Below are 22,008 nucleotides of genomic sequence, written 5' to 3'. Positions count from 1 at the left end.
CCCTCTCCCTCTCCCTCTCCCTCTCCCTCTCCCTCTGTCCTGCTTGAGACAGTTCTCCAAGCAGGTCTCTCTTGCTATTCTAAAATTTCTCTGGATAGCTCATTTCTTACAGATCATAAGCCCAGTCTTTTATTTTACATATCAATCTAGATATTTACTCCAGGTTTCCTTTTGATTATCCTATGAATCAGCATCCTTAATCCTTAGGAGATAGCAAGCACACTTTTTTTTTTAATATTGCAAAGAATTCAGAGATCTACCTGCCTCTGTTAAGCACAAGCAATATTCTAGCTGGGTGGGACCCATCCTGAAGTTACCATTTCTACCACACCTTGCACGGAATTTGTCTGCCTTTGTGGGTGTAAACCAAAAAACTTAGCTAGGTGGTATCTCCTCTGTTCAACACTCTCTAAATCTTTTTATTCATTCCTTAGTATCTTTCTGATAAGCTGGCTCATAGTGCAGCTGCCTCTCTTCCTTTTGATTCATGAAGCCCCTCATATAATTCATGCTGCATCCTTGCTTTTTGGGAAATTATATATTTTTGAACTCATGTTTTTAGAATCCTTTGCCTTAAGGACTATCCTGAAGGTTTCAGTGTTTACCATTTTACTGAGACATTAACCATACCTTCGCCTTCAGGACTCATGGTATTTCTGATTATCATAGAGTCATCAAAAGAGGAATGCAAAACACATACATTATTATAAAAACAAGCCCTTCACCCACAAGCAGCCATCATCTCTCCTGGAAGCTCACACCTGCCGTCTGGCCCTGTCCCAGGGCCAGGAACCATGTTCTTCTGTCCCCATCAAGGTCATGCCGGACTCAGCAATACAACATTTAAAAATGCTGAAGATGGCAGTGGTAATCAGTCCAAATACTGAACACTCCAAAGACACTGTAGCATCCACACAACTAGGTGTCTATCAGTCTAATAATGATGAGCCCTGAGTTAAAAATTCCATAACATCTTTGATCTTCAAAAGTCCTTCTTGCAACTTAGAAGGCTCTGGGATGAAGGACTAAGTCCTTCATGGCCATGGTGTGGGTCTTCTGTGTGTTGAGTTTCTCATTCTGGTGGGCTGCACAGTAGATGTATGTGCTAGGTCATTTCTAGCACCGGATGGGCTATCTTGAGCAAGGACTGAGATGTGAGACTGTGTTTCTTAGACAGTGCTATCCTTTTAAGGAGGCTAGGGCTAGTTAGTGCAAGCTTTTGTCATACGATAGCAAAGCCAAGAAGAAGCTGCTGAAGACCCATAATCCACATAGGATTAGGATGCAGTAGATCTACATTTGTCTGTGGATTGTCTGTGGTCATGGCTGTGGATGGGTGGAGGTAAAGGTCCTTCATTTCCCACCTTCTTTTACATGTTTATGTGATGTGTATGTGTACATGTTTGCATGTGTGTGTGCTCATGCATTTGGAGGTCCAAGGATTATAGAAATCACCCTAGATGGGGCTCTTCTATCTTAGTCACTGAGTCAGGGTCTCTCAGTCAAACCCAGAGCTCACTGATACAGCTAATCTCACTAACCAGCCTGCTCTGGGAATCCTCTCTTTAACCCAGAGGTGAAAATTGCAGGTGGACTGTCACACCTTCATAACAGTTTATGTGGATTCTGAGGACCCAAACTGCAGTCTTTATGCTTTCACGACAAACAATTTGGCCCCAGAATCATCTCCCAACCCTCTTATTCCCCTTTGAAAAATTATATGCTCAAGAATTTTTTTTTGTTTTTTTTTTTTGTTTTTCGAGACAGGGTTTCTCTGTGTAGCTCTGGCTGTCCTGGAACTCACTTTGTAGACCAGGCTGGCCTCGAACTCAGAAATTCACCTGCCTCTGCCTCCTGAGTGCTGGGATTAAGGGAGTGTGCCACCACGCCTGGCTATGCTCAAGAATTTTATTGGATTCTAAAACACATCATGACTGAGAAGAATGTGCCTCAAGAATTCAAGGTTGGTTTAACATCTGTGATTGAATTGCATCCCTCCAAAATTCTTAAATTCAAATTCTAATCCCCCTATTGTGCCTGGAAATGTGGCTCTTAAGGTCAAAGGCATCACTAAGTGTGATTCCTGAACTGAGAAGGCTGGTGGGCAGCTTTCTAAGAAGAGGAAGTTTCGGGTGGGGCAGTGTGCCCTCATCTGTTATGGAGGCTGAAGCTCTTTAGGACCAGGGAATTTAAGACTAACCTGGGCAACCTAGTGACTCTGCCTTAGAAGAAAAGAAACACAGAGGAAAAGAGGAATGTCTTTCTCTCACTGCCAGGAGAGAACACAGAAAATGGTTGTCTGCAAGCCGGGAAGAAAGTTCACCAAAACCCGCCAAGTGGGTGAGGTGACTTCCGGTATGCACATTCATGACTCAGCTACATTGTAAAGGAGGAGGAGAGTGGTCATCAGGAGCGGGGTCAGTCCTCAGTTTTTCCAGAGTTGCAGAGTGAGTTTAGAAACATATTCTTCCCAAGCTGGTCTTCCTGGTGGCCGTGCAGCCCCTGTGATGCCTTCGCAGCAGCCTCATGAGCAGAAGACACGCAGAGAAGTGTCTACACTCTTAGTCCATGGCAACCGAGGGAATCCTCGGGGGCTGGGCGCTGCTAACACTGTGGTGACTAATACAGATGAATAGGAAATGTGTGGACCCACAAAGGCAGAGAAGAGCAGAATGCTATTACTCAAAGTATAGTCCATGAATCCACGACACCCACAGCCTTCTGTGCTTGGGGAAATGTGAGCAGAAACTGAGGGAAAACTAAGAAATTTCCGTAGCAGAAACCTTGCCACAATCTCCAAGGGCATGGTCAGTAGACTGAGACCACTTTCCATTGGTTGAGCCTCTGTGACAATGTATAGTGCAACCTGTTTATTAGTTTAGTTATGTTATAACATGTTATAACAAGCTCAGTTGATGACCAAAATCCAAAAGCATATACGTATCTGAGAAATGAAAGTATTTACTTTTATAACCTGTTTTTAAATTTTATTAAATCTTATTTTGTTTTGTTAAATCTTATTTATGTTGCTGTTTTTGAAACAGGGTCTCAGGTAGCCCAGGCTCTCCCCAGTCAAGCTGTGTAGCTGAGGATGGTCCCAAATTTCTGATCCTCTTGCATCCTCCTCTAGACCCAATTTGTGTGGTGCTAAGGCTTGAAGTCAGGGCTTTGTGCTTGCTGTACAAGCACTCTACTGGCTGAGCTACATCCCCAGCCATTTTATTTGTTTTTAAATTAGCAAATTATTAGTCAAATTTGGGAGGTAACAGCCAGAATATTTCTGTCCCTGTGTTATTTCAGTGACAACCTGATGGGCTCCGAAACTACATATCCATAGAAAAAGCAACCCAAAGAACAAACACACTCAGTAGAAAGTTTTTATTGCAACTTAAAGAATGTTTAGCTTTGCAAAGGTAGTGATCACAGCAGGCACGCAGTTTGCAGCATGGCAATATGAATGGGGTTTTAGCATTATTTCCAGTTAGTACAACCAGCAGGGACCTATCTGAAACTGGAAGGCTATGCCGGTAACAAGTGTGGTTCAGAGCATACGTTCTGTGGAGGAGAGTGTGTTCTGATAACAGAGGGCCAATGATGGGCGTACATACATGGAGGCACTGGATTAGGGAGATTGCAACAGGATGCAGACCCCTGGTTCTCAACCTTCCCAGTGCTCGTACCCTTCAATACAGTTCCTCATGTTGTGGTGACCCCAGCAATAAAAGTATTTTTTTGTTGCTACTTCATAACTGTAATTTTGTCACTGTTGTGAATAGTAATGTAAATGTCTGATATGTAGGCTATCTGATATGTGACCTCCAAAGGGATTAAGACCCACAGGTTGAAAACCAATGTTGTAGACAGTGCCCTGTGACTTTAACAGGGAGAGTCGTGTTGCTAAAACAATCACATAAGCTAATTGTGCATTCAGTGAGGGATAAAGAACTTGTGAATTACATAAAGGCAAGTGCATTAAAGGAGAATATTCTCCTTTTATGTGTAATGTGGAAATGGAGCATAATAATGCCTCATCACATGCTGAGGTCCAGCAGCTGTTGGGGAAATAATTCTGTCAGGGAAAAACTGTGGCACAGATTCATGTTTCGGAAAGATAAGAAATCAGTTTGATCCAGTGTTTAAAGATGTGAATTTGTCATCCATTCTTGCTGATTTGTCTATTACTGTAGGAAATGTGCCTGTGGGGATGACTGTGTGTGTGTTTGTGCACAGAGGTGTGTATATGTCTGTGGGTGTGCACATCCGTGGAGGGCCAGAGGACAACCTCCAGACATCATCCTTTTTTGTGTGTGTGGTTGTTGACAAAGTCTCTGACTAGCCTGGGGCTCGCCATTAGACTCACGACATCACTAGGACAACTGTCAAGTTCCAGAGATGTGCCTGCCTCTGTCTCCCCAGTACTGAAGTTATAAGCACACATTATTGAGCCTGTGGGGTTTTTTGTTTGTTTGGTTGGTTTTTGAAACAGGGTCTCACTGTGTATTTCTGGCTGTCCCGAAATTCACTGTGTAGACCAGGCTGCTCTTGAACTCACAGAGACCTGCCTGTCTGACTCCTCGCCACTGCTGAAGTTTAAGGCACATGCCACCACAGCCCAGCTTGCTTTGAGGGGTTTGTTGTTGTTGCTGCTGTTTGTTTTCCTCTGTTTTTTTTTTTCTTGTTCTGTTCCTTATGCTTCAAGGCAAGTACAAACAGAGCTATCATACGTCCTCACCCAGGCATTGGTAATGATCTTATAACTAAGAAAGAAATAAAACAAAAATTCAAAGATAAACCTAAACGTTTTCATTTCTACCAGTTTTTATGACACATCTCAATATAAGTATCAAAATGTAAGGGATGGCATTCTATAGTCAGGGATGTATGGATACCTATGGATTCTTATCTTATTTTTCATCAAGAGGTTAATGCATGAACCTAAAGATGACTCAGTAGGACAAGGTGCCCATAGTCAAGCCCAGTGACCTGAATTTGATGCTTGGGACACACATGGTAGGAGGAAACTGGTTCCCCAAAATCGTCCTCTGACCCCCCCTCCACACACACACACACACACACACACACACACACAATCAGTACATTTTTTTTTTAAAAGATCAAAAGGTAGTCAGGCACGGTGGCACATGCCTTTAATTTCAGTACTCAGGAGCTAGAGAAAGGCAGAGATATGTGAGTTCAAAACCAGCATGTCTACATAGCAATTCCAGGCCATCTAGAGCTATATAGTGAGACCCTATCCCAATATATAAGGAAAAGGTAATGTATGTACAAGAAATCTATGGCTTTGAAATATGTTTCCTTCATCAAAATATATAAATAATTTAGATGCAATTTATAGACTACATTTGGAACTAGAGATCATCAATCAAAAACCGAAGATGAATTTTGAAGTAGAAAGTGTTATTTTGGGTTGGCGAGATGTTAAAACTGAATATTCCGAATGTTATGTAAGGACGCGGAGGTCTCTTTCACCCTCCCCACTGACACATCTCTGTGAGGCTGGTCTCTGCCTAAGAGAGTCTGGAAGCAGAGCTGTCCAGTGCGCTGGCTCTACTGCCAGCAGTCACTGCTCTAACTGAATCAGATAACTGGTAAGAAGAAGCTTATCTGCCGCACTGGAAATCTTAAATATTGATAGGAATGGTTTTGGTTGAGGCTGTGCACAGACATTTAATATGGGACTTGCCTCCCCGTGAATGTGGGATGACAGAGTAGCATCTCACATTCATTCCAGTCAACAAAAATGATGCGATTTGAAAAATTCTTTTGCTTTTCTCTATGATATGTTTGTTCCGATTCTGTTCATTAAAATATGCTTGCCTACCCAGGCCTGGTGGTGGAGGCTTGAGATTGCAGCCACAGGAGAGGCAGAGAGATAGGATCACAAGCTCAAGGCCTGACTGAGTTACAGAGTAAATTCAAGGCTGCTTAGGCAACTCAGTGGGACCCTATCTCAAAATAAGAGTAGTAAGAGGCTGGGATGGAGCGCAGCAGGACAACTCTGATTTAGCATTCATAAAGCCCTGGGTTCATTTCCTAGTGTGTATAATTTTATGTCTGCTGAATTCAATCAGATATTTGGACTTACATCCTCCATGACCAACTTGTTATTGAACTGGACTGTGCTCAACTGGCAACAGAAAGCAACCGAAGTAAAGCCTCTCTCCCAGACGGGTGGGAAGCTGCCTGGCTGTAAAACCACCAGAGGCCATAGCAGCTTCCACAAGCTCCAGTGTGTGTGTGCATGGGTGTACACCCCACGGATGTGCATGTGTATGTGTGTGTATGTATGTGTGCAACCCGTGGGGGGTGTGTGTGTTATGTATGTTTGTGTGCATGTGTATGTGTGTGTGCCTTACGTATGTGCATGTGTTATGTGTATATATGCATGTATATGTGTGACTATCTGTGTGTATGCCCATGTGTGCTTGTATCATGTGTGTATGCCAATATGTATGTTTATGGTTGTGTGGGTGTACATGTAGCTGTGTGTGCATGTCCATGTGTGTATGTACCTGTGTATGTGCCCATATTTGTGCTTGTGGTTATGTGGGTGTGGGTCGGTATGGGTATAGCTGTGTGTGTATGCCCACGTGCATATTTCTGTGTGTGTGCGTGTGTGTGTGCATGTGCGCGCACGTGTGTGTGTGTGTGTGTGTGTGTGTGTGTGTGTAGGGCAGAGGACAACTTCAGGAGCCAGCCACCTTTTTTCTTTTTCAGGCAGGGTCTCTCACTGGCTTGACGTTCTCCCAGGGGGTAGTCTGACTGGCCAACGCACCCCAGGGACCTGTCTCTGCCTCCCCAGTGCTGGAGTACAAGCACACTATGATACCCTGTTCGTGTGAGCTCTCGGGATGGAACTCTGGTATTCGTGCTTACAAGAAAGCACTTTACTGTCCCAAGTGTCCCCCAGCCTTAAAACCCCACCCCCCAACATTTTCTCAGTTATCGTTCCCTTATATTTTTTTGGTGGGTCTTTTAAAGCAAATCCCAGTTATTGTGCAATTTTACATTCAGAGAATCCAATGCACAACTCTAAACACAGTAATGGAATAGTAGAACCCCCAAACCATCATGTCCAACAACAACAAAAATTCTTCTTAATAGTATCTAACACTTGGGGTGTCTTCATTTTTATCTGCTTTCTCAAATGTGTTTTTGCAATGGCTCAAAGCCAGGTGCAGGCAGAGCCATGCCATGTAAGTAGCTAATATGCTCTGTCTCGCCTTTGAAGGAGCAGTTTCTGCCATTCTTCTTGCTGTTGTTGTTCTGGGTTATTAGAGACAAGCTCTCACATAGATGCTGCTGCCTAGAACTCACTATAGAGCTGAGGCTGGCCTGAAACTTCTGCCTCAGCCTCCTGAGAACGGAGCTTATGCACCACTACACCTGGCTCCCCTCTCCTGTGTGTGTGTATACATGTGTGAGCCGGGCATGGCTGTCTGTGGTGTATGTGCACAAGTGTGCGGGAATGAGAAGCCTGTGCACCTGCAGAGAGCAGGGGAGAGCACTGGGTGCTTCGTTTTCCCTCTGAGTCTTGTTCTTTGAGGCAAGAGCTGTGTGTGTGTGTGTGTGTGTGTGTGTGTGTGTGTGAGAGAGAGAGAGAGAGAGAGAGAGAGAGAGAGAGAGAGAGAGAGAGAGAGATTGTCTAGGCTGACCACCAGTAAGCCCCACAGATCCTCTCTCCTCTCAGTTCTCAGTGCTGAGAATAAAGACATGTGTGGGCTCACACCCTGCTGTTGACATAGGTACCTGTCCAAACTGGTCTTCACAATGTGCAGCAGATGTTCTTAACCCCTCAGCCATTGCTTGGCCTCCCATCGTCTTTGTTTTTCCGTCATGTAGGTAAAGAAATGGACTTGATTGTTCAGCAAAAAGCTTCTACTTCTCCAAATTTGGATTCTTACTTCCCAGGATTCCTTAGTTGTTAAGCTGTCCTTACATCCTGGGTAACTCCTGAATTCCTGAAGTTAGTGAGAGACATTTTTAGACTCAGATGTAGGGTGCATGATTGTGTGTATGTAGATGTATATGAATGAATGTGTATGTCTGTGTATGTAAATGCATGTATATGTCCACATGTGCATGTGTGTTTAAGTGTGTATGCCTGTATGTCCAGGTACATGTTTACATGTGCACATGTGTGTTTACATGTATATATATATGCACATGTGTGTATTGTACTATATGTGTTTAAATGTATGTATTTGTTTCTATGTGTGTATGTGCATATATGTGTGTACATCTGTGTATGTGTTTATGTGTATATGAGCACGTGTATATACATGTGTGCATGTGTATATACATGTGTGCACATTTGTGCATGTGTATACACGTGTTTATGTGTGTGTATGTGTATATGTATATATGTATTTGCATATGTAAGTGTAATTGTATATATGTATACATGTGGATATCTGTATGTGTTTGTACATGTGTTCCTGTGTGTATATATCTATGTGCATGTATATGCATGTTTGCATATATTTATGTATATTCCTGGGTGTGTACATGTTCACACATGCAGAATTATTTCCCAAGTGGCTCTCTGTGCTTGCAATACATCAGTGCAAGTGACAAGAGCCCAGATACTCACTTTTATTGGTGCTAACACTGTCCCTTGGGAGGTTTATGCCAATCAACCCATTCTAGTATCTTCCATCGACTTTTACTTAATGGTTAGCAACCATTAATTACTGCTACTCAGATCCTTTAGCCCAGTGAGATTCTCAAAATGGTGGCTTCGCTTTTTGCTTCTTCATTTGTTAGCTTGAGTGGCTTTCTGTAGAGTGGCAGTCCCTCCTGGTTGGTTATCTTGACACAGGCTATAAAGGAAGGCAGGACAAACACTTCATTTTCCCACTCCTTTTCATCAATTTCCAGAATAATAACTTTGTGCCTAGCCATCTCCCAAGGTGACCAATTAAATTTTGTTTTGTTTGGACTTTTTAAAAGAATCAATATGAGCTCATAGATTTTAATGTATTTGATGTATTTCAAAATAGCCATCATTATTCAGATGGTCTCATCTCTGGTGTTGGGAGCCCAGCTGGCTCCTGGGGCTTTCTTTTGTCACGGATCTGGTCACAGGAGTGAACCTTGTTTTCAGTGTGATGAGGTATCTCTAGTTCCTCTTGTGCACTTTCAACCCAGACAGAAAATCACATTTCTACAAGGATTTCTGAATCACTTTTGACAAAAGTTGACTATATGGGCCACAGACTATGTTCTCCAGGCCTGATTTCTTTAAGCCCTTTTCTGCTGCTCTGGGAAAGGTCACTGGGAAGAGAATACATTGATACTTGAGGCCAATATCCTCGCTTTGAGTGGCTAGCATATCCTTCCTTTATCCCCAAGAGTTCTTGAGGAGAAAAATTTGAATTTCTGTATACAACACCCAAAAATAATATTTGTGCCATCACTCAGACTTTAACTGGCTTCATTCATTCATTCATTTATTTGTGCCTTGTACAAGTTCTTCATGCATGCCACTACCAGCTGTTGTTTAAGACCTTACTGTGGCAACAGTGCAAACAGATCTGGTCCCTGCTGTCATGAGCACCGTGTTCTGACAGGGGAAATACAACAAACAGCAACACCCAGGGGATTACTGCTTTCCTCTACATTGTGGCCTCATACGTTTACAAGCAGAGACAGGAAGGAAGAGAAGAAGGATGTCAGGCAGAAGGGTCATGGAAAACCCTTGGTCAGAGCGAACCATCAAGGGCTTCAGGTCGGGCATGAGCTCGATAAGATCTTAACACCCGAGAGGCTGACGGATTCCTCACTCACTATCCAGGGTTTCCACACATCTTAGAAATTGTACAATATTTTCTCACAGTAAAATTTCACAAGTTTCCAGCTGGTTCTTCACTGGTGCTGTTTCCTGTGGTGACTCTTGTCATTGTGATGGCTTGCACAGTGTTCCATCTTCTCTCTTTCTTCTCATGTCATAGTCCTAAAAACTTCTTCTTCTAATCCTAGTCATTATGGGAGATAGCAGATCTGTCAGACAATCAAGAATGAGAGGAAGAGGGAAGAGGGAGGGAATGGCAGGACAGGGAGGGAGAGAGAGAATTACAACAAAGTAGACTCCATCTCTTATCCTTCAAAATAGCCTCAACTGATATATAACAATTTATGTCCCCATATTACTTTTATAGCACTGTTGTTAACACTTTATGTCCCTGTATTGTTTTTATAGCAGTGTTATCTCACTGAGTTCTAGACCTCATCTTCTGTCTTAGTTAGGGTTTACTGCTGTGAACAGACACCATGACCAAGGCAACTCTTAGAAGGATAACATTTCATTGGGGCTGGCTTACAGGTTCAGAGGTTCAGTCCATTATTAAGGCAGGAGCGCAGTAGTGTCCAGGCAGGCATGGTGTAGGAGAAGCTAACTTCTACATCTTGTTCTGAATGCAAACAGAATACTTGCTGCCAGGGAGCCCACACCCACAATGACACACTTCCCCCAACAAGGACACACCTCCTAAGAGTGCTGCTCCCTGGGCCAAGCCTATTCAAACCATCACACCTTCCCACGGTCTTCTGTGTTGTAGTGATTTCTAATGCTATCTGCTCAGTAGCTCTGTCAGAGCAGGATAGCTGAGCTCTTGTTGAACCATGACTTATCTGAATCACTGTTGGCTTGAATCACTGCTTCAGACCCAGAATGCGGTCCCACAATGTCATCTTCCTTCCCTCTCTCTGGGCAATATGCCTTAAGTCCTGCTGATTAAATACTGCCAACATTTCTACTTCTTGATCAGACAAAAGTGGCAAGAGCCTGGACCTACAACTGTCATGTCAGCTTCCCACTGAAGAGAGACCTTATAGACTGAGTAGGGCAGCAAGCCAAGAGGTATATCAAAGGTAACTGTTGAGACAACATTTAATCCATTGCTCTCTTCTAAAGATTTCTTTATTTTTAAAAGATTATTTATGTATTTTTTGCATGTGTTGAATGTTTTGCCTGCATATATGTTGGTGTGGCCTGGCTTTGAGTGTGTTTGAGAAATTTCCTTAGAGGATGCTTGGAACTAGGGCTAGGAATAGGTGAGGAACATATTTTAATCTTGTGACCTGCAAAGCCTCACAGCAAGTAAGTGTCATAGTAAAGTTCTTGTGATGGTCAGAGAAAACTCCTGGAGGTGGAGACCCTGTTGTGTGGCAATCTCTTGTAAACATAAATACCCCAGCCTGGAGAGTGCTGTTTATTCCAAAGACATAAACAACTTACAGGTCTCAGCAAGTTCCTGAAACTTAGAAGATCCACAAAGCCTATTGGTCCCAAGGACTGCTGGGAAGAAGAGACTTTCTGGACTATGGAGGAGTCTGCAAACCATGCAGGGAGATATAGGGATGCAGCTTGCCTAAGATACCACCCATGCTGGGGTGGCCTTTTTGTTACACAGCTACCTTTGAGCTATCATGCTGTTATTCATAACCCCTCACTCATACTCTTATACGTAATCACAGTAAATTCATCAGCTTACTGTGCTCTGCTCCACTGCTGTAATTTTGTTGCTCTTTGTTGGTGCCGTATCTGTTGATGTTTATCAAGAGTCATTCAACAGATCGTGATCAGAGTCATCACAGAGACATCATCATCCCCTAACTGTGTGGCATATCATCAGCTTGTCTCACCTTTCCTTGCAGTTTAAAAATAGTGTGAAAGTTGTGAAGCAAAGTGTGACTTATCTAGCACATAGGCTTGCCCTAAAAACCTAAGTCATGTGCTTATGTGATGAGTGAGTGAGTGAGTGAGTGAGTGAGTGAGTGAGTGAGTGAGTGAGTGAGAATGGATGCTTCCCATTGCTCGGAGGTTACATTTACTCCCAGTATCAAATCCTGGCCTATCTGCAGCTCAAAAACTATGTCAATACACACAGAAGCATGATGTCTGCCTGTCTGTCTGTCTGTCTGTCTGCCTGCCTGCCTGCCTGCCTGCCTGCCTGCCTAAAGGCCTCGCTGAGGGCCTGGCCAAGAACTCACCAGAGCAGGCTGGCCTCTCATGCCTTGGCCCTCTAAGCACTTCTGGGATTACAGCCTTGTGCCCCTATGCTAGGCAAAATGCCTGGTAGAATAAGGCTATGTGCATGTGTGGCATGTGTGTGATGTATATGTGTGGGTGTGCTCACCAGTGAGTGCACATGAGAGATGTCCTTCCCCCATCACATTTTTTGAGACAGAGTCTGTCACTGAACTTGAAGCTTGCTATTATTCAACTAGGTTGTCTAGCTAAAGAGTCCCAGAAATTCTCCGGTCTCTGCCCCTCTCCTCAGTGCTGGGGTTACAGGATGGGGCAACCACACCAGGGTCTTATATGGCTTCTAAGGACCCATGTAAAACAGAGATCCTCGTGTTTGTGCCCTAACTGCTCTTACCCAGTACACTTTTTATCTACCCCAGATTTTTCTTTTAATGGGCATCTGATGAAACTGTACTAGCAGGGAGCATGTGGTTGCTTCCAAACATAAGCACAGAATAGCTCAAGCCAACAATTAGCAGAGCTTTTGATGATGCCCTTTGGTTCTTGGAACAATGGTTGTCTTTTATTTCCAGGGTCATAACATGAACTTTGGCATTTTTATTCTTACTGTACATGTTCCTCGGTGGAACACAAGCCAGGCTGGACCAGCTGGTACAAGGAACTGAAGCAAGACACAGTGACTCCTCTTGCTGAAGATTGGGACTATTCAGCCCATTACAGTGGGAAGGGTGGGACAGAGGCTCACTCACATCAAGGCATAATGGAAGTAGAACAAATACCAAAAGCAAGACAGGATGTTTTTAAGGTGTCATGGATGGATTTGGTGCCTCTGTAGCACCTGTCTCTTTCTCCTCCAATCTAGTCAGCCACAATGCCATAAATGTGAGTTGTGTGTGTGTGTGTGCATGTGAGTATATATTTGTATGAGTGCATGTGTGCATGCATTGCTTGAGTACATAAGCCTGTGTTTGCACATGTATGCATGTATGTGTATGTGTGTGTATGCGTGAGTGTTTGAGTACATGGGTGTGTGTGTTTGTGAGTGTGAGTGTATGTGTGAGTGTGTGAGGGCATGTGTGACTGTAATTGAGTGTGAGAGTGTATGAGTGAGTGTGTATGTGTGACTATGTGACTGTGTGGGAGTACCTGTGTGTGAATATGTATGTGAGTACTTGTGTGTGTGCCTATTGTGAGTGTATATGTGTGTAAGTATATGTGTGAATGCTTGCATGCTTGTGTGTATGTGTAGAACTAAAACCAGATTTTTCATCCTCAGTGGCATCTTCCTTTCTGAGTGTCCAAGAAGTGCTGTTTTATTCACATTATCAGAGATGTGGTGGGGTAGCCTGGGCTCCCCAGGACAGAGTCCTAATGATTATTCCTCTGCAATCTTGCCATTATCTCTCCACAGAGGACAACTGAGTGAAGCCAATTGCTGAGACAGACAGTGTAGGCTCATCATTGCATGAAACGGATGTCTCCTCCCTGTGGCCATTAATAATGCATACTTTAAAGGAGACGGGTTGCTGTCCAGTGAGCTAATTAAAAACGCTGAGCCCCACAGATGAGAAGCATGGTTCTCATTCAGCTGTCCGTTTGCTACCTGGACAGTCTGCAGGAAGCAAATGTGTCTAGTGAGCCAGACAGAAAGGAACAAAGTCTTTTTAACCATGGGAAAGCTGCCTTGGAAAGCAAATGGATCCATGTGACTCCACCAGGATGCCACAGCCTCAGCGGCCAGCCTGATGATAAGGCAGAATGCCGTCAGAAAAACACGGTTCTTATTTAACGAGGAACTGGAAGTTTCATCATGTTGACCAGCCTGTAGTCGTGCAGTTCCTCCATCTCATCAGGGAAGGGATGTGCTGAACACGAGAATCAGGCATCTCTTCCTGGGGACTGGAGGACCTCATAGAGGAGCAATTTTCTGAGAAGTCAGCAGAGTTGAGAGCAGGATCAGACTTCAGCAAAGCACGCTGTGCAGTGCAGCCACTGCCTCTGCTCCCTCCCTGAAGTCCTCAAAGATAAAAACCATGAGAGGAAGGAAAGAAGAGGGGTGGAAATATGGGGACTGGGAGAAGGTTCAACAAAGAAACAAAAATTTGGAAGCCAGGGGCTCTGGAAACAGTTCTGTGAGTGTGCTTGCCACTCAGACACAGGGATCTGAGTTTGATTCCCAACACCCAGGGTGTGGTGTTAAACCTTGTAATCCCAGAGCTGGGGAGGAGACTGGAGGATTGCTGGGACTCATTATAGACAAAACTAGCATGTGCCACATGTGCACACACCCCTCACATGTGTACCTGAACTTTCATGAACATCCTCCACAACACACACACACACACACAATCCCTAAGTGGTCACTAACCAAGCCTGCAAGTAGAGAAAGCTTAAGCTGAGGGCTGCCAGGGAGAACAGGTTGGCCAGCCTTGTGAGTCGACAGCTTGAGGGGCGCCATGCCAGACTGTGAGCTGAGAGTACAAGTGCTATCAAGAACTGACATGGACCGTTCTAGCCTGGAGCTAGGAGCTGGCTGAACACCCACAGTGACCCTCGGCAGTCTCCTGTGGAACAATAATTTCACAGACTCTCTACATCAGACAAAGCCACTCTGCAACCATGGCAGATGAAGGTAAAAATAGACCCATGGCCGAGGACTGGCGCAAAGAACACTGTTCACACCTCAAGTATAGCCTCTTTTCTGCTAATGACAGTGACTTGGCTCTTTACTGTGTACAACTCCTGCCTTGCTTCTCCCTCAGTCACAGCGCCAGTCCCCTACTTCTCAGCCTCCCATCCAGAGAATTCAAGGGCAGTTCTCAGTCTTTCCTGATGCTTGCTAAGCCATCCATGCAACCCCACCATGTTGCTCTCCCTCAGTGTTCCTGGTGGCTTTTGACTAACGACCATCAAAGCTTCCTTAACCATTCCCAGGGGTGACAGGTACAGCCATGGTCTAGATATAACTCCCCAAAGCTCATATATCAACAAGTAGAACCCATAAATTTGCATGATGACTGCATTTGGAGTTGGAATTTTAAAGGAGATAATTAGGGTTAAATAAAGTCATGAGGGTGGGTCATATAATATGATTATTAATTTTATAAGAGAGTAATAAAAGGCAGTGGGATTGTGGTTAGGGGTAGAAGGCCTGCTTAGCATGTGAAAGGCCCTACATTCAATCCTCACCAAAGAGAGAGAGACAGAGAGACAGAGAGATAAAACTACATGATCTCTTTTCCTGTGGATCCCACTTTCTCCCCAGAATCTGTTAACTCTGAAGATACAAGGAGAAAGGCCACTGACCCAAATCATCATGACCAAATTAATCAAAGCAAGCAATTGATTAAAGTAAGATTTATTAATTGTGTACATGGGCTGCCTCCTCCTAAGGCAGGATTCAAGAGGCCAGCCTTGGACATGAGGAAGACAAGAAGTTTATAGCTCAGGGGTAGGGGGTTTCCAAATGGGGGATTTGGAGGGCAAAATGATGGAGTTACAGCAGCAGAACATCATAACAAGTTAATAACAACCACCTCCTAAAGCAGAGACATGATTGCCAGGTGGTCATGACAAGGTAATCATAGCGAGTAACCATAACAACCATCTGAAACAATAGAAAGGTTGCAAGATGGTTATAATAACCCTTTGAAACAAAGACATGGTTCTGTTTCCTGGAACAGACAGTCCAGAGCCATTTGTAGTTAAGGTTACAGGTGGGGCATAGCCCAATCCTTGAGAAACAGAAGTTTAATTATAAACAGGACTGGACCTGGTTTGTCTTTACTATAAAATAGCCCTTTTAAGCCCAAGATGGAGGCAGGCTGGTTCACCAGGTCCCACTGCCTCTTTATGGGTCCCACTTCCTCCTCAGGGTCCCACTTCCTCCCTGTGGATTCCATTTCCTCCTTATGGATCCCACTTCTTCTCCAACCCCCACCCGAGCCCACAAGGTCCTGCTTCCTCACTGTGTGCTACTCTCTGACACAAAGAGCAGCCATTCTCCATGTGGAGCCCTCTGGCTTTAAATATTTTGGTCTCCAGAACTGTGAGAAATAAATTCTCTTTGTGCATGACCCTGTCTTGGGAATTCTGTTTGGACAGCATTCAACAGACTGAGATAAGGTCCCTGTCACTGCTGAATGTCCTGAGAAAGAGGTCTGGGGAGGAACAAGCCCTGCTAAGGAAGGGATGCCTTCTTCAAAGCAAGGAGATTAAACAGATGAGGACATAACAGGAAATTCCCAGATCCTTCTTCACCTGGCTTGGAAAAAAACCAAAAGCCAGAGCTACATACCACACCCCCTAGGTAAGTGTGAAGGAGCCTCATTGGGAATACAACTAGCTCCCCTGAAGAACCTCTGACCTCACACCATCCTCCCTACAGAGCTCCTATTCTCTCCCTCCTCCCCTCTTGTTCTCATTCCCTCCTCCAGAACTCCTCTACCTGGCCAGCTATGGGAAAGCCCACCAACCCTGGAGGTCACCTGCAATTCTCATCTTCAGGATGTCCCTCACTCTCAGTTAGTGGGCAGCCAAGCCTAGCTGACATTTGAGAGGACAGAGGTGAAGCAAAATAAACATAGGATTAACAGAAAAGACAGAGTCAATGGCAAGAAACAGAAAAGGGTCTAAAGTGGAATAAAATTCTCCAGTAACCAATACACAGAATCTGGAAGCGTTCATACACAGAGCTTGAGGCAACAGTGAAGTTACTCTTACCCAGAGTCTGATTTAAATAAGCCATAAAGTGTGACCATGGGCCACAGCCAGGGAAAAGAGGCTACCAAACACACACTTGACCATAGGAGGGAATGGTCAGAATATTCTAGAGGCGCTTGCTGCTTTGTGCTTGTGTTACATGAAAGATCCCTGATGTTTCAGAAACATATGTGTTGTTTATAGATTAGATATGATGAACTCCAGAATTTGCTTCAAATGATCCTTTGGAGGGCAAGAGAGATGAGCTGGGTTGTTGTCACAGTGTAGCTGTCAGAGGCGGGTGGGGCATGGAGAGCTTTACCCTTCTGGTAGATCTTGTAAAAAGCATATAAGCTGCATGCACAGGGACTGAACAAGTCCAAGCCAAAGCCCTACCACTGAGAGAGGATGTGAACCCAAGCTTCTACTCCCAACTAAGAAGCCATCTCCAATTGGCATCTGCTTCCATGGGAAATTTTAGATTTGCCCAGTGGAGTCTCACTATGTATAAGACTCAAGGGCCACCCTTAAACACTTAAGGGCAGGCTACATGCTCAGTAGACAGCCGATACATAGCAAAATCAGAGGTGGTTTGGTAGACTTTTTTCTTGTATTGCTTTGTTCAGGCACTTTTTTGTTGTTGTTGTTGTTTTAATGTTTCTGGTCTTCTGCTAGCATATTATGTCTTCTGATTTTTGTGTTTTTAGGAGGTGTGTGCACATGCCTATGTGTCCTGTGTTTTTTTCTTTTCTTTATTCTGTCTGTGTTTGCCTGTTTTCTATAGAGATAAGGGGAGAAAGGGCACGGGGTCAGGCAGGTGAGGAAGTAGGGAGGAGCTTGGAGGAGCTAGAGGAAAAGAAACAGATTAGAATGTATTGTGTGAAAAAAATTTTTTTCAGTAAAAAACTAACTAATAAATATACATTTTAAAAATGTTTAGGTAGCCCACTGGGGCCTGGGACGACTGGAAGGAAGACACCCAGTGCTTGCCTTGGGAACCACTACAGAGCAAATGTGTGGTGGAGAGATGGGGAAGATGGAGTAATCATTGGGGAGATGGGAGAGCCAGTGAAATCAATGGTTTGTAAACTGTGGAGAAAGGTGGAAATGGAGACTTGGTGGTGGTGAGGAACAGGTAGATGAGGGGAGCCTGCACAACCACCTGAGACCATGTGACATCTGGGCCTGGGCTGCCACTGAGGACCATATCTGGGTCTGTAGCTCTTCCACAGCTGGGATTTGTGCTGATACCTGTGGCCCTAGTTGCCACGGAGGCCATCCAGATGTTAGTAGCCTGGGCTGCTGCCTGGCACCATGATAATGTCATGGGGTGAGAGGCCTGAGGCCAAACTGATCTGAGTGGCCTGTGTTGCCAAAAACAAAACCAATATTCTGGAAATACAACTTCATTTTATTTTACTTGTTTATATCATCAGCATATGTCTTCATTACTGTTCTGCTGTGAAGAGGCACCATGACCAAGGCAGCTTATATAGAAGGAAGAATTTAGTTGGGGACTTGCTTACAGTTTCAGAGGGTGAGTCCATGACCATCTTGGTGGGGAGTATGGCAGCAGGCAGGCAAGCAGGCAGGCAGGCAGGCAAGAGGCTGGAGAAGTAGCTGAGAGCTTACATCCTGATCTGCAGCAACAGGCAGAGAAGGACTGGGCCTGTTATAGACTTTTAAAACCTCAAAGATACCTCAGTGGCACACCTCCTCCAACAAGGCCACACCTCCTAATCCTTCTCAAACAGTTCTACTAACTGGGAACCAAACATTGAAATGTATGAACATTATGGGGGTCATTCTCATTCAAATCCACATTATACATATGCATGTGCATGCTCGCACGCGCGTGTGCGTGCGTGTGTGTGTGTGTGTGTGTGTGTGTGTGTGTGTGTGTGTGTAAAGGCATTCATGTGCCACAGAGCTTGTGTGGGGTCAGTTCTCTCCTTCCACCATGACTTCAAGGCTTCAAGCTTGGACACAAGCTCTAAAACATCTCATCAGCACTGCAAACCCTAACACCTGTGCAAGATAACCTGCTAGGCTCATCCAAACCTGTCCTAGACCCTGAAGCTTAGAGGACATGAAGGATGATGCCAAATGTCCAAGTCTGCCAATAGAAAAGAAAGCTTCAGAAACCCTTTGAGATGCCACAACCGAGGCCAGGCTCAGAAAGCAAGAGGAAAGGGGCAGCCCCGCTCTCTCACCTGTCTTCTGCTGCTTTCCTTACCCTTCACCATTCTGGACATCCTGTCAATGGGGCTGACTCAGTGCTTAGGGAGTACCCCACTGGGCAGCTCAGTTGGGAACCTGAGAAATGAAACCAAGACCTTTGCAACATCAGCATATGCCCTTAACCACTGAGCCACCTCTCCTGTGAGCTCAGCAATTACCCTTGGGTAGGGAAGGAGGTAGTTCAGTTGGTCCTGAGTAGACTCCAGGCTTTTCCCCATCCCCTTCTTCCCTCTGTCTCTCCCTATACTCTGTTTTAGGGTAGACAAGAAGGGTGGCATAGGCCAATGACCCATAGAGCAAGCAACTCCATAAGGTTAATCAGCCCTGGAAGGGGGCATCTAAGGGCAGTCAGGTCTCAAGGTGTGTATCTGGGGGCAGGAGTGACAGCCACTTTTCTTCCTAAAGAATTACTGGGAGTAGCCTGGGCTAGCTGAGGAGCAGGCCAGCAAGCAACACTAGCCCCTAGGGAATGCAGGGTAGAGCTGGGGCTGGCCTTTGACTCAAAGGAAAGAATAGAAAGGGATCGCTGTAAGTGAAGTGCAGAGTTGCTGACCTGAGACCCGTGTGGAGGTGGGGAGGGTTCCGCTCCAAATGCAAGAGCTGGAGCTCTGAGCAGGTCCCTAGAGATGCAGTGTACAGACTGTGGCTTCTGAAACTTCCTCTGCAATGGTAATCTTGGAGGCAGAAGCCCTTCATCTAAGGCTGAGCCCTGAGACCTCGAGGCAGCTTGAAGCTGAGAGCTTTTTTTCTCAAAAGGAAATCTTCCAAGCACCCCGCCCTTGGAGCAGAACCCCAGCACTTCGTGTTTTTATGAGGCACGCTGCTTCCAGCCTCTTTGAAGTACAGTGGGAAAATATATTTTTTCTGTCTCTATCTTAGAAAGCTTTTATAAACAAGAATTGTCACGGAGCACAGGGGCTTAACTACTGACTCACTTAACGAAGGCTCGATGGAAGCTTGTGGCTAATGAAGAGCTACCTTCTAGAAATAGGTAATTATCAATGTTTGGTTCACGAGCTAAGGGCTCCATCAAAGCATGGAGTGGGGAGGGGGGAAGCATGACACCCGATCTTTGTAAAGCAGTGGGTTCAGTGGGTTCCTTGTAACTCTAATGATGAGGGCAGGGAGCTGTGCTGGAGAGATGGCTCAGCAGGTAAGGATCTGTACCTGAGTTTGGATCCAAGCACCCACATGGAGGAACTGTTGCTGGGATCTGAGGATATCAGGTGCCTTCTTCCAGCCTCCTCAGGCACCTGCAATCCATGGCAGACATTCTCCCTCTCCTTCTACCTCCCCCTCCCCTCCCCCTCTCCCTTTCTCTCCCTCTCTCCCACCCTCTTCCTCTCCCCTTCATCCATCCTCTTGCCTTTCCCCTCACACACACATATACATAAATAGCAATAAAATAAAATCTTAAAGTAAAACCCGTAACGGGGCAGGTGCGATGGCTCAGATGATAAGGATGCTTCCCACCAAGCCCAACCTGACACAGCTGGAGTCATCACAGAGGAAGGAGCTTCAGTTGAGGAAATGCCTCCATGAGATCCAGCTGTAAGGCATTTTCTTAATTAGTGATCAAGGATGGGAGGGCCCCTTGTGGGTGGAACCATCTCTGGGCTGGTAGTCTTCGTTCTATAAGAGAGCAGGCGAGCAAGCCAGGGGAAGCAAGCCAGTAAAGAACATCCCTCCATGGCTTCTGCATCAGCTCCTGCTTTCTGACCTGCTTGAGTTCCAGTCCTGACTTCCTTCAGTGATGAACAGCAGTATGGAAGTGTAAGCTGAATAAACCCTTTCCTCCCCAACTTGCTTCTTGGTCATGATGTTTGTGCAGGAATAGAAACCCTGACTAAGACAGGGAGCAAGCCAGTAAGCAGCACTCCTCCATGGCCTCTGCATCAGCTCCTGCCTCCAGGGTCCTGCCCTGTTTGAGTTCCTGCCCTGACTTCCTTCAGTGATGAACAGTGATGTGTAAGCATAAGTCAAATAAACCATTTGCTCCCCAACTTACTTTGGTCCTGGTGCTTCATCATAATAGTAGCCTTCACTAGGACAGGGCAGAATCTCTTTGTCTTTCTTTTCAACACAGCCACATTAAATACATCTTTTTTTTCTTTGCTGCTGTTGCTTTTCACTATATTTTGGTTGTTTTAGTGGGTTTATTGAGGACAGGTGACCAAACCTGGCTTGGTGTGTACAGACTGTGACCCTAAACTAAGTCCAGTAACAATAGAGCGCCCAGCAGGTCAGGTAGGATCCACAGGACACAAGGACGGGAGACCATGGAGTGGAAGGGCAGGGGTACTTGGCATCTGGCCATTTGGATGGCTGTCTTTTTTGGCAGAAAGGATGCTTTTCCTTGACCAACTCAGAACAATCACATATTCCTCTTTTCCCTTCATAACTAGCTAACATGAGCAGAGACATGCTCCCCGTCTATCTGGGAGGCTCATTCTAAGAAGTAAATGGACCATCACGTACAGTGCTGGGGCTCTGAAAGCCAGAGAAGTGGCAATGCCTGAAGCAAGCAGTAGGGACATGGTAAGGATCTCAGTGGTTCTTCCTACTGTCATGACCCTTGCATACAGTTCCTCATGCTGTGGTGACCCCCAACCATAAAATTATTTCTTTTTGTTTTTGTTTGTTTGTTTTTTGTTTTTTTGTTGTTGTTGTTGTTTTTTGAGACAGGGTTTCTCTGTGTTACCCTGGATGTCTTGGAACTCACTTTGTAGACCAGGCTGTCCTCGAACTCAGAAATCCGCCTGCCTCTGCCTCCCAAGGGCTGGGATTAAAGGCGTGCGCCACCACTGCCCGGCTTCATAAAATTATTTCTGTTGCTACTTCATAACTGTAATTTCGCTACTATTGTGAATCGAAATGTAAATATGTTATGTGACTCCTGAGCAAGTGTGTACAGAGTTTTTTGAGGGTATAAACATTGGTCTCCAACAACATTTGATTCATTTACATAGACATATCATTTTTTCCCCTCAATACTATGCAAGTCCTCTCACGTTTAGCAAGAGAATCATTTGTTGATGGAGGGACCTAAGGCT

At 44.9% G+C, this 22,008-nt stretch overlaps 1 long non-coding RNA gene across 1 annotated transcript; it reads right to left on the bottom strand.

The window, feature by feature from the left end:
• Positions 1 to 5,130: 5,130 nt before the first annotated feature.
• Positions 5,131 to 10,457, bottom strand: LOC115029863. Its single transcript, XR_003835421.1, has 3 exons — positions 10,344 to 10,457; positions 8,615 to 8,843; positions 5,131 to 7,982 (listed from the first exon to the last, which is right to left on the bottom strand). It is a non-coding gene; the product is annotated as an uncharacterized LOC115029863 (long non-coding RNA).
• Between the last annotated feature and the right edge of the window lie 11,551 nt (positions 10,458 to 22,008).

This window comes from Mus caroli, chromosome 18 (genome assembly GCF_900094665.2).
Source record: "Mus caroli chromosome 18, CAROLI_EIJ_v1.1, whole genome shotgun sequence".
Lineage (NCBI taxonomy): Eukaryota > Metazoa > Chordata > Mammalia > Rodentia > Muridae > Mus > Mus caroli.
The sequence above is the reverse complement of the archived record's forward strand: the minus strand, read 5'-3'. Positions and strand labels throughout refer to the sequence as shown.